Raw genomic sequence first — 14,025 nt, 5'->3', positions numbered from 1 at the left:
GCTTTGGTTTTGCGTGCTTCCACTCATCTGATGCAGAGTAGATTTTAAACACGATACTGTAGGTCCGCTTAAACAGAGGCAGGAGTGGATAATGGGCCCATGGCTGCCTGCATAGGGACACAGCTGGATTTCACAATTCTTCAGTAGTGAGTTTCAAGGCAGAGCTGCATTATACTGAGTTTTACTGTAACCAGAGCAGAGACCAGAACATAGAACAGCTGCAAACTTTTCACGTTGTCTGACCATGACCCATTAGAGAAAGTCAAAAACAAAACAAAACAAAACCCACCAAATGTTATGACCTTCTACCCCAGAGAGTCATTCAGTAGCCAGTGCTGTAAAATTTCATTATTCCAGACTCTTCTTTTGCTTGTTTGTCTTCCCTAAATATCCCAGCAGGTGTGGTCTGGTGGCTTGGACGGCTGCACGAGTTGCTTCAGGCTCCTGCCCCTCTCAGAGCACTCAGTAATGTGTTTAAGTTCCTGAGGCAGCTTGGTTTCGCCACTTTCTTTTGAAAGTCAGCTTCCGAGGAGCCTACAGAAGGGACTGAAAGAGGATTGGGACCTCTCCCAGTCACTGTCATCCTTCCCAATAAACAGTTTGTCCCTGCTTATCGTGGCAAACCTTAGTGTGTCCTCATTGGGTGCTGCTCTCAGGGTTCACTATGTGGAAATCCTGCCTGGGTTCCTCAAATGTTCATGGGCTACATATATGAGTATTTAAATTCACGTGATTTAGTACTAGGGAGATGGCTTAGCTGGTAAAGTGCTTGCTTTGAAAGCATGGGGACCTGAGTTTGGAACCCAGGTGGGTCTGTAATCTCAGTGCCGAGTGGGGACAGGTTGGGTGGAGACAGGTGAATCCTTGGATCTCCCTGGATGCCTAGAGTAGTTAGGTCAATACGTTCCAGCTTCAGTGAGGAACTCTGTCTCAAATACTATGGTGGAGAGTGATCAAGCAGACACCCAGTGCGGATCTGTGTCCTTTCCTCACACATGAGTAAGTACACTTGCAAGCACAGGTGCACACCACATGCACACATAGATGCAACATACACATGCACACGCAATAAAAATCACGTGATTATAAAAACTGAAGGCAAACTGACAATTCTAAGGAAGAAATGGACAATAGAAGAAAGAGCCTTATTTCACTAAACAAAAGTATTTTAGCTAAATAAATGTTTCACAGCGTTTGGTCCAGAGGCATGCAGGTGACCTTGAGGAAAATAGTTCTTTTATATTTAGGCTGATCTGTACAGTTGGAACTTGAACTTGGGATCTTCAATATTCGAGGCAAGTGTTTGGTCACGGAACTGTGTTGCCCGTTCCTCTGTTGTGTTGGGTTGCCTTTACAAGTGACACTAGTTACTTGGTAACTGTTTCCATGAGGTCAACCCAACCACTGAGCCAGAAGACAGACTGAGGATGGGAAAAATTTTTAAAAAGTTCTTATTAACATGTATTAATTATGCATAATGATGGGGTTCATGTTGACGTTTTCATATACTTACATAATGCACTTTGATTATATTCACCCCAAATTATTCTCTTTTGTTCCCCTTACAATTCTGATGAAACTCTCCCCTTTCCCAGCCAGTCTCGCATAAGCATGGTTACATAAAAGATGAGATTGTCTGGGTAAGATGGACACAGTACAGTCTCTAGCCTACCATCTCCTGGGACTGGCAAATAGTTCCAAATAATTAAAACACACAGCCTCTACCAGGTACCAAAGTTAAATCAGGATCAGTTAAACCATCGAAACAGTCCTGTAACCCCTAAAAAAATAGGAGTCATTGAAAGTCTCCCAACCAAAAAATGCTCAGAACCAGATAGGTTTAGTGGAGAATTCTATCAGACCTTCATAGAAGACCTCATACCAACACCCTCCAAACTATTCCACAAAATAGAAACAGAAGGATTGCTAAAACACACAGCCTTTTTATTTTCGATGCTCCTGACCTATGTATATAAATACAGTCAGTCTCCTAGTGCTTCTCAGAGCAACCCTAGGGCTGGGTCAATTTTAGTATGCCTTATCAGGTCACAAAGTATGATTAGGCTAGCTGTTTTCTTACTTGTAGAACTGGGAGATAGCCCTTTTAAAAGAAATCTCTAAGTAGTCTGTGATTACAAATAAAACTGTATCTTAGTTCCACCCAGAGTGAGCCACAGTGGCCTTGCATGTGAATGCTTAAGTGAATGATGTCCAAAAGACTTTTGTTGCTTGTTTTCGAGAGTGAAAGAAAGTAATACAAATGTTAGGGTAAAATTATAGAAAAGTGGGAAGTGTACAGCTAGCTGTTTGGTAGACAGGAGAAAGATACGACTGAGCAGCAGTGAATCAGAGACATTTCACACTGTGGTAAAATCCCCAGCCATTTCTATTTTGGGTTGTAAAATGAAATAGACAATGCATTCTGGAACAGGAAAAAAACAATCCATGTGTCTAGAAATAGATATGAACTGGAGGGAGACCTGGTGAGAATTTAAGGCTGTAGGGCACCCAGCTAATTGATAGTCTTCCTCTCCCTGCTGGGTCCCCGCTCTGGCTCAGTTCGTCACTGGCTGTGACGGGCTGATGAGTCAGAACCACCTCAGACAAGCTACGTTCCCCTTGGGCTTCCAGGCTGCAGACCCACTGCCCTATCTCTCAGCCACAGATATAGAATCCAGAGCCAGAATGCCAGGTTTACAGGGGGAGCAGGATCCATAGTTGAACTCCTACTGTAGAGTAACGAAACCCCTTCTCTGGGAGCTCACTGTTGTCAGGTGCACAAACACTGGCGATGTGGACAGTGCTACCCGGTGCTTTCATAGCCTTTGATTTACCAGTTGTAAGAGTACCCCAGATTGTCGGGCACCGCTTGGGAAACATTGTATCCCTGTAATTAATGGATGCCTGTTTATTTTTGTGGGGCTGGAAATTGAACTTAGAACTTGCATACGTGCTAAGCAAGTGTTCTGAGCTGTATCCCCAGCCCACGTATTGGCAATTTATCAGAACTAAAAGAGGAAGCTAATCAAATGCTCACCATAGAGGCAGACACAGAAGGAAAATAATGTAAACTTCCCTTCAAAGGCAATCTTCCATCTGTGGCTTTGGCGACATCAGATTCTAATTTTCATGGAAGAATATTCCTTTGTTGTGTAGTTTGGAGTTCTGACTTTTGGAAGCTGTCCCTCAGAGAGTATTTTATTGTGAGCCCCTATTGTCTAGCAAAGTTGAAACATCTTTCCCGGGAGCTCTTGGGAGCTCTTGTAGGTTATACATTATAGAACAATTTGAAATTTGGTCACAATTAAGTTTAGAGTATTTTTTTGATACTGTACTTTGCATAATCATTGTATTCACTTGAAATATGAAACAGTTGATTTTTTGTTAAATTATAAAAAGAGTTCTCACCAATGAAATTTGAATTATACAAAGGCTTGGTATAGGAGAAGAAAATGCTTTACAATATCATGTTCTGAATCAATCGCCAATATCTATCTACTCTACTCTGTGTCTCTAACTCATCCTGATTTGTCAATTCAACAACGTTTTTTTTTATCACATTTCTTTTCTTTCCTCCTTTTTTCAAGTCATTTCCCCACTCCTACATGCTTTGTCAACTTCCTCCTTTCTTATGTACATCTGATATCTGTCCATCTATCTCTCTTATCTGTATACCATATTCCTTTCATTAAGTGAAACTATTTTGCTTTGTTAATTTTTTTGTGGCAAGTATGAAATGTTTTGGTCTTCCTCCAGGGTAGCAGAGGTGTGCTGCTGTAAAATTATAAAAAAGGCCGTCTTTTATCCCCCACTAGGTCTGGCACCACAGTGCCCCAAGACATCTGGTAGATATCTTTATCTCAGTCAGCAAAGCCTCTCACCCGCTCTGCTCCATCCCATATCACACTGCGAATGGGCTCTCTCTGAGCCTGGCAACAATCTCTCTACCCATCCAGTTCCCAAGGCAGGTTGCCACCATGCCAGAAATATACATCCCAATTCCATGGAGGCCCAGTGTCACCAGCCACCAGCTCTTAAACTCAAATCGCCACATGAAAGACCACACAATACAACAACCTCTGATCCAATTGATAAGATATAATTATTGCCCACTTAGACACATAAAGTCCTATAAACATCCATCCCTTAAGAACATTCATAACAACCTGTAAAGGTACAGAGTGGAATCAACATCAGCCTCCATGTTTTCTCGGCGTCTTCCTCCTCCCTCGCCAGTCTCCACTTTTCTCTAAAACTTTTCTCCTGCCCATCCTTCTTTCTCTTCCAATGACAGGCCTCATTCTAGCTTGTACCTGCCTTCATCCGTATGACATCATCCTACAGAGGTGCATTTATGAAAGTAATGAAGGCATACTTACTGGAAGAGTAGTCTATGGCAATGTTTCTCTTGGTCTTTAGAATTTCGTGTTTCAGTCTGGTTTCTGTGAGAGCTGCGTGGCATAGTCAGCAGGAACTTGTTCCTGCTCAATCCAGTGGAAGGTTGCAGCTTCCTTTGCCTGGATCCCAACCTCATTCTTTTCTCCTCTCTTTGAGCATCCTTTGTCTTGGTTTTCGTGGCATGGCCACCTTCTTCTGCTGTCCTTCTTTCCCATTCTCTATTCTGGCTAATGCCTTCATATTGGAATCCTCTGGGATAGATCCTGGACCCTCTTTCCATCTGTGTATCCTACTAGGGATCAGATCCTTTCCATCATTTTTATACTCCGTTCATTCATACAGTTGACCCCAAGCTACTTATCTCTAATTAACTATTTCTTGTAGGCCCAGAGGGGCATCTCTGAGTTTAGAAGTGTTGGCTCTATTCCTGCCACTTCTGTCTCAAAGGTTTTAAGCTGTAGAGTGAAATCATAAGTATCCAAGAGCCTCCAGTAAACTTGGGAACTGTTACAGAGGCAGCATGACCCATTAACAGCATGCATAGAAATTCTGACAAAATGTTGGGTTGGAGATTTAGCTCAGTGGTAGAGCGCTTGCCTAGCAAGCGCAAGGCCCTGGGTTCGGTCCCCAGCTCCAGAAAAAAAAAAAAAAGAAATTCTGACAAAATGTGAACACTTATTTACTTGGCTATGGAATAAAAAGACCTTCGTGCAATGGGCCTGCCCTTATATGCATTGATTTTATCGTATTTCTGTGTGAATGAGTCAAGACTTATACTTTAGTTGGCTATTCCATCTCTATTCTCATGGTAAAGTGGGCTCTGTTTTCACCCTTACGACTTGCCTTTCCCACTTGGCATTGGCCACAGTAGAAATCTGAGAGATATTTCTTCGGTACTGAAGTGGAGCTACTTCATCTCGGACTCTCTCAGAGTAGAATGATTTTTTTCTGGTTTTGTTTTTTGCTTTGGTGGCAGGATAATATATCGAGATATCGAGTGTGCCTTTGTTCTTCCTTTATTTTTTTCCTTCCCCCTTCTTTCCAACTAGCTATGCTTTGTGCCCCCTTTCCATAGAGGAGAATTATTGATGTTTGGAAGCAGAGAAGAGCTATTCGTCTCTCTGGACTCCATTGCCCTGCAGTCTGGCACCTTAAGTGGAGGTATGCTGGTGAGGAAGCAGGGGAGAGCGGAAAGAGAGATGGAGCTGAGGGCTTCCAGGCTCAGTGCTCTCAACTGCTCCCAGCTGCATGTGGCAAGACCTCAGGGGAAAGACTCCATGAAATACTAGGGAAGCTGATCCAGGCCTGGGAAGTCAGTCTCCCATAAACAAAGCACAGAGGCAGAGTGACTGCTGACTTTTGAACTAACTGACTGGCTTACTCTGGGATCCAGGCAGAGAAAGCTGCTTTTCTTCAAAAAATCTCAAGGCCTGTCCATGACTGGAATTATTAGAGTATGGGGCAAAATGAATGGTGGTGACTGTCCCACTGATAGGTCCAGAAGGTGGTCCTGGTTTTATATAAATTAATTTTAAGACATGAAGGCATCAGCATATCCTTTTATATTTTAATTTATATAAGGTACAAGAATTGAAATTCTGCATATAAAAACCATAATAAGCAAATAAACAAAAAGGCAGACAACAAGAATAAAACCTACCTCAAGCCACCAACCAACCAACCAACCAACCAACCAACCAACCAACCAACCTACCAACTAACCATTTTTTTTTTTGAGAGTGTGAGTTCACTTTTATTTACAGTTTTTTTCCCCAATGTACACCTTCTCTACCATAAGTCATCCACAGATTCACACAAGAGTCCTCATAGTCCTCAGTTATAGACATCATGCTTCTGATATCTTGCTTTGCCAAGTTATTCAAACTGCAAACCATGTCTCTTTATCCATTAATTTACACAACTTTTTAAATTATGCATAGATTTGATGGTCATTTGATATGTATTATACACCAAATTAAATAATTATTTGGTACTTCTGATCATATTTCTTATCTTTCTACATATTATGAAACCTTATAAACTACATTTTTACATTTTCAAATGAACAAAGTCTCAACTAGTGAATATAATCTTGCTATAAATCATTATTACTTCTATTTATGCATACATATCATTTTCATTTTATATACTTAAAACATCTATTTTTGTGGTTATTGGCACATGCATGCTGTTATCTTGGCTTTGTATGCAGGGAAAAACCTCCTGGGTATTACAGTAATTATTTGTTTAAACTTCCAGTAATGCACAGCCTGTTTTCAAAACTGACTCTGCCATATTCTCTTATCCTGAAACAATACATAAGAATTCTCATTTAGACGATTTTTATCAAAACTCCCTACCATTTTATTCTAGGCATTGAGCATAAATGGATCACTGCTGCATCATGGACTAGATTTCCAGTATCCTTGTGCCTACTGATGATTTAAAAACAAATCTTATGATGTAATCAGTGCCCACTTATGTATCCTCTTTGAAGAAAGGGCTGTTCAAATTCTTCTTATTGACTTGGATTATTTGTCTTTTAGCATTGGGTTTTAAAAGTTCAGTATTTTCCTTGTATAAGTACTTTATTAAATACATAATTTTCAAATATTTCCTACAACCTATTACTTTGTCATTTTTTAATGATGATCTGAATGAATGTTTTGAATAATTTTAGTAAAGTTGATCTTTGTGTGTGTGTGTGTTTGAAATAAGATCTAAGAAAAAATTGGCCAATAATTATAGAGTCTGCTTTTTTATGATAAAATATTCATCTCTGATGTTGAACCCTGGGGTTGATTTTGAGTTGAGCTTTGTGTGTAGTATCAAAAAGTTCTCCAAATTCATTCTTTTACAGGTGGATTTCCAGTTATCACCATTTGTTATAAATGCTATTTCCTACTTAATTATCTTTTTTTTTTTTTTTTTTTACTTTTTTTTTTTTTTTTTTTTTTTTTATTATTAACTTGAGTATTTTTTATATAAATTTCGAATGTTTTTCCCTTTTCCGGTTTCCGGGCAAACCTTCCCCTCCCCCCTCCCCTTCCTTTTTGGTGTTCCTCCCAACCCTCCCCCCCTTGCTGCCCTCTCCACAACAGTCTAGTTCACTAGGGGTTCAGTCTTAGCAGGACCCAGGGCTTCCCCTTCCACTGGTGCTCTTACAACCTACAAGGTCAGAGTCCAGGGTCAGTCCATGTATAGTCTTTGGGTAGTGGCTTAGTCCCTGGAAGCTCTGGTTGGTTGGCATTGCTGTACATATGGGGTCTCGAGCTCCTTCAAGCTCTTCCAGTTCTTTCTCTGATTCCTTCAACAGGGGTCCCGTTCTCAGTTCAGTGGTTTCCTGCTGGCATACGCCTCTGTATTTGCTGTATTCTGGCTGTGTCTCTCATGAGCGATCTGCACTCACATTTTGATCATCCGTCTTGAGTTTCATTTGTTCTAGGCATCTAGGGTAAATCAAGCATTTGGGCTAATAGCCACTTATCAATGAGTACATACCATGTATGTCTTTCTGTGATTGGGTTAGCTCACTCAGGATGATATTTTCCAGTTCAACCATTTGCCTACAATTTCATAAAGTCATTGTTTTTTTGATAGCTGAGTAATATTCCATTGTGTAGATGTACCACATTTTCTGTATCCATTCCTCTGTTGAAGGGCATCTGGGTTCTTTCCAGCTTCTGGCTATTATAAATAAGGCTGCGATGAACATAGTGGAACACGTGTCTTTTTTATATGTTGGGGCATCTTTTGGGTATATGCCCAAGAGAGGTATAGCTGGATCCTCAGGCAGTTCAATGTCCAATTTTCTGAGGAACCTCCAGACTGATTTCCAGAATGCCAACTAACCATTTATTCATCAACCAATCAATCAACCATTCAGTCAAATACCCAGTTCAAACAATGCACAAACAAAAATGCCTGCTTTGGGACAACTGTAAAGTCAAGAGATAAACCCTTATATGATGAGAGCCCCGTGAATAGAAAAGGCAAGTCCCCACTCCATGATAAGCCCTTCCATGAGGTAAGCACCTCTATTAGGTAAGCCGTGCCTTGAGGTAAGCTCGTCCAAGACACAGGATAAGCCCCACTTGGTAAGCCCCACCACGCTCCACTTAGGACACACATTTACAGCAGCTCATGCTGGGTTTTGCAGCTTTAGGAGCTTTACAAAGACACGAGTGCCTCTTCTGTCTCTCCGCCAGGGGACACCTTGACTTTACGCATCACAATTACCATCTTAAAGTCGTTATGACACTAAGGAAGCCAGTAGACCTTGGTGCAAAAGCATATGGGGAAATATTTTCTCATGTAGAACTTTGGCAGAGTCTAAGAACATAAATACAGTAATTACACATTCAAATCTCCTTGGCTGAGGATGTGTCGTCTAGTAACGCCCAGAAATTGGCTCCCCAGTGGCAGTACGCTGGATGTGACAGCCTTCTTGAACCTTTTCTTCCAGATTCATTTTTCAGATGTGTACAGATTGCCTTGTGCCAGCATGGAGAGCCTTTCCAGCCTCTCAGCTCCGATTTCAGAGGATAACTTGTTAATTAGGACTTCTTCAGACAAATTCCCTCAGTGACAGAGAAAGTTACCAATGCATTCCTGAGATGACATTGTGTGTGTGTGTGTGTTTGCACGCATGCAGGTTGTATGCATGTGTGTGTGCGTGTGCCAATGCATTCCTGAGATGACGTTGAAGTTCTACAGTGTGTGTGTGTGAGTTCACGTGTGCGTGCATTCCTGAGAAGATATCAAAGTTTAACATTGTGTATGCATACTCAGTGTGTGTGTGAGATCTGACTGACATGCTTTAAATTCACTGTTAAAAAATAAAATAGATCTTAAAGTTAATTTTTAAGTTAACATCCAAGGTGATGGCATTTTCATAAGGCATCTCATTCTACTTTGTTCTTTCCCACACTCCTCCTTTCCCCACCTACCCCACACTCCCTTCTTGCTGGCTCCCCTTCCTCTTCTGAGTAGTCTTCCCTCCTGTTAAGCTAATAGTTTAATTCTAAGTTTATAATCTTTTCACTCCTTTTGATTTTCTGTATTTTGTCTCTACCTAGACTGGAAGTATCCAGAGACTTGGACACTACCGTATTGTATATCTTGTCCTTCTTCTTTCTCTCCTTCCTTCTCTCTCTTTCTCCACGCATTTCCCTAACTACACTAAGGTTTTAGCTTGCAAACCACGGATAGGCACACAATGTCATTTCCCCTGCTAAGTTAGGAACTTTCCCCTTCTCCTTTCGTCCTTACTTATCCTTACATTTATATGCCTGGCATGGTATGTGCTTACCAAGCTGTCTGAATAAATAATGAATACATTAATTTCATTGTTCAGTTGACTGATCCCCGGATTAGCATCAGTACTTGTTAAACCCCAGAAACTCTGGAGAAACACTAGTGGGTGGGTGCTGCATGCATAAACGCTGCTTATCTTCTGCAGTGAAATCAATTCCTGGGTCAGCTGAACAATTACGTTAAGACAACTGGATACCACTCTACCATTTGCAAAGACTTGTCTAGTCACATCTCGTTATCATACAGGGTCTGGATGAGCCTGGAGTGTTGTCTTTAAGGCTCTTATGCTGAACTTACCTACATTGAGAACCTAATGGCAATGAGCTTGCAGGAAGCCCTTGTTTTTTTGTGCATGCAGATCTGCTGCAGAACCGCATGTTCCTAACGTTGGTGAATCCACTGTCAAAGGAGCTGCCTCAGAAAACAACAGCACAGACCAAACAAGGCTGCCTTCCCAAAGTTGTGTCAAGCTGATAACAACTTGTTTTTTTCCCTGAAGCCAACTTCTCTCATTTAATTGAGATTTTGTACCCTTTGTGGTAGCCGCCTAATATATTGAACTATTTAGAAATATATGACTTGCTTGAAACCAGAGGCACAGTATTACCCACATCTCTTCTGTGGGTATTGACTTTTTTTTAACCATGTGTTTATGGTTCTTTTTTATCAGTGCTTTGGACGTATTTTCTTGAAATTATTTTACTCTGTCAACAAAATCTTTGTATTTGATATTTACATATTTATTACCCAAAACAGTGTCTGCTAAGATTAAAAACACAAATCAAAGAAAAAAATCAGAAATTAATTCCTTTAGGATCCCATGGGGGAAACCACATCACAGGTTACTTTAGTGAACTTGAAGAAAGTTTATTACTTTGCTTTGGGGCCATTGCTTTTATTTTATTTTATTTCATTTATTTCTTTCCCCTTGCTTTACTAAAATAGATAACTGAAAAATATTGTGTATATATTTAAAAATATTTATTTATTTATTATGTGTACAGTGTTCTTCCTGCATGTATGGCTACACACCTGAAGAGGGCATCAGATCTCACTATAGATGGTTGGAAGCCACCATGTGGGTGCTGGGAATTGAACTAAGTAAGATGATTGTAAATACTGAGGCACCTCTCCAGCCCTCTGATAACATATATTTATGGCAAACAAGTATTTGTATACTTCATGAATTTATTAAATCAAAACAAATGAATACAGACACCACTCTATGTGTATTTGGTGAGAACATTTAAGATCTCCCAGCAATGGTCAAGAATTTAATGTGTTATTAACTATAGTCACCATTCACTGGGTCTCTGAAATTTACTTCTGTTGCTTAAATGAAATTTTTTGCCTTTTGGCCCACATGATCCTCATCATTTAAAAATAATTAACACATATGATATTATGGTCTGACTCTGAAATGCCTCTTCAGACTCACATGGTTGAGTACTTGGTTCCCAGTTGGTGGCGGTGCAGTATTGGAAGGTCATGAGACCTTTGTAGTCCAGGGTCTGCTTGGTAGATCTAGGCCAAGAGCCTTTGAGGACCACATCCCAGTCTGCTTCTCCTGGTCCTGTCCTCTCTCTGCATTCTGTTACGATAAGAAGTGGGCACACCTAACCAAAACTCCTGCAGCTCAGATCGGACCCTTCATCATTATAAACTGTACCTCTGAGGCTATGAGTCAGACAAAGCATTTCTTCCCTGAGCTGCTTGAGTCAAGTATAGCTGAGGAGATGGTTCACCAGTAACGAGCACTTTCTGCTCTGGCTGAGGAGAAGGGTTCAGTTCCCAGCACCCACATGGTGGCTGAACTCTAGATAAAGGATATCTGACTCTCTCTCTCTCTCTCTCTCTCTCTCTCTCTCTCTCTCTCTCTCTCTCTCTCTCTCTCTGTGTGTGTGTGTGTCTCCCTCCACCATGTTTGTGTGCCTATGTGCATGTAGTCAAATACCCATGTGCTTAAAATAAAAATAGATCTTTTAAAAAGCAACTGAAACAAGATGTGGTTGGTGAAGCAAAGGTTAAGTCCTCATTGCACCACACACACAATGTTTAGTTCTTTTTTGTTCACTGTGATTATTTTAGGGACCCTTCGTGCGTGTGTGTGTGTGTGTGTGTGTGTGTGTGTGTGTGTGTGTGTGTGTGTGTGTGTATATGTATATGGCACCTTTCACGTTATTAATGTTATTGGACAATAGGAAGATAAAGCAATGACCCAAACATATCTTCACCAATGTATTTATCATATCCTCCCTTCACTTACATTTCATTTATCCAAAACATTTCATTTTAAGATATATCTTGGCCCATGTTATTTTTCTTGCCTTTTCTTTATCCTTTATCTTGTTTTATTTTATTTTTTTTCCATTTCTTTACTCCTGGATTTGAAGACGGCCTTGCTTTTTCCCAGCTTCTCTTTTGGTATTTTTATATCTCTTTGTTTGCATATTTGTTAAATGTATTTATTATTTATTTATTTTTTAACTTGTTAAGTTTTTTAAATTGCGGTAACACACAAATCTATAAAACTTACCATGTTCACAGTAGTGCATGCGTAGTTCACAGTAGTGCATGCGTAGTTCAGGCATTGCGTTCACTACACTGTTGAGTGACCATAATCCCTACCCATTCCAGACTCGTTTTTCTTGATATATGTTTGTTGCACCTGTATTTGGCTTCACACAGACAACTTTGGTCAAGTACATCATATATTATAGCCATGTTCACATTTTTTGGTCTATTTTTATTGGTTATTTTATTTATTTACATTTCAAATGTTGACCCCCTTCTTGGTTTCCCCTCTGCAAACTCCCTATCCTATCCCCTGTTCCCTTGCCTCTATGAGGGTGCTCCCCCACCCACCCACCCACTCCCATATACTTTATTTTTTGAGATTATAATATAATTATATAATCTCCCATTCCCCTTTTCTCCACCCAAAATTTCCCATGTACCTACCTCCTTGCTCGATTTCAAATTCATGGCCTCTTTTCTCTATCTTTTATTTTTTAGTTGTACACACGTTAACATTTATTGCCACTGTCCTTTCACATAAAACTATTGTGCAGTATTTTTATTGGATATTTTATTTATTTACATTTCAAATGTTATCCCCTTTCCTGGTTTCCCCCCAGCAAACCCTCTATTCCATTCTCTCTCTCCCTGCTTCTGTGAGGTGCTCCCCTACCCACCCACCCACTCCTGCCTCCCCGCCCTGGCACTCCCCTTCACTGGGGCTTGCAGCCTTCACAGGATCAAGAACCTCACTTCCCATTGATGTCTGACAAGGCCATCCTCTGCTACATATGTGGCTGGAGCCATGATTTGTTCCATGTGTATGTACCCTTTGGTTGGTGGTTTAGCTCCTGGGAGTTCTGGGGGGTCTGGTTTGTTGATAATATTGTTCTTCCTATGGGGTTGCAAACCCCTTCAGCTACTTCAGTCCTTTAACTCCTCCATTGGGGACCCTGTGCTCAGTCCAATGGTTGGCTGTGAGCATCCACATCTGTATTTGGTATGCTCTGACTGAGTCTCTCAGGAGACAGCTATATCAGGCTCCTGTCTGCAAGCACTTCTTGGCATTCTCAATAGTGTCTGGTCATGGTCTCTTTTAAAAATTGTTGTTACACTACTAAAGCTGATAAACAACTTCAGCAAAGTGGCTGGGTATAAAATTAACTCAAATAAATCAGTAGCCTTCCTCTACACAAAAGAGAAACAAGCGAGAAAGAAATTAGGGAAAACGACACCTTCATAATAGACCCAAATAATATAAAGTACCTCGTGTGACTTTAACCAAGCAAGTAAAAGATCTGTACAATAAGAACTTCAAGACACTGAAGAAAAAAGAAATTGAAGAAGACCTCAGAAGGTGGAAAGATCTCCCATGCTCATGGATTGGCAGGATTAATATAGTAAAAATGGCCATTTTACCAAAAAAGCGATCTACAGATTCAATGCAATCCCCATCAAAATACCAATCCAATTCTTCAAAGAGTTAGACAGAACAATTTGCAAATTCATCTGAATAACAAAAACCCAGGATAGCTAAACTATCCTCAACAATAAAAAGGACTTCAGGGGAATCACTATCCCTGAACTCAAGCAGTATTACAGAGCAATAGTGATAAAAACTGCATGGTATTGGTACAGAGACAGACAGATAGACCAATGGAACAGAATTGAGGACCCAGAAATGAACCCACACACCTATGGTCACTTGATTTTTGACAAAGGAGCCAAATCCATCCAATGGAAAAAAGATAGCATTTTCAGCAAATGGTGCTGGTTCAACTGGAGGTCAACATG

General features: G+C 40.5%; 1 pseudogene; it reads right to left on the bottom strand.

Annotated features, from left to right (window-relative positions):
• The window catches only part of LOC116906115, a 31,277-nt pseudogene extending 18,972 nt beyond the window's left edge, over positions 1–12,305 (bottom strand).
• Between the last annotated feature and the right edge of the window lie 1,720 nt (positions 12,306–14,025).

The sequence above is a fragment of the Rattus rattus genome, chromosome 7 (genome assembly GCF_011064425.1).
Source record: "Rattus rattus isolate New Zealand chromosome 7, Rrattus_CSIRO_v1, whole genome shotgun sequence".
Classification (NCBI taxonomy): Eukaryota; Metazoa; Chordata; class Mammalia; order Rodentia; family Muridae; genus Rattus; species Rattus rattus.
The sequence above is the reverse complement of the archived record's forward strand: the minus strand, read 5'-3'. Positions and strand labels throughout refer to the sequence as shown.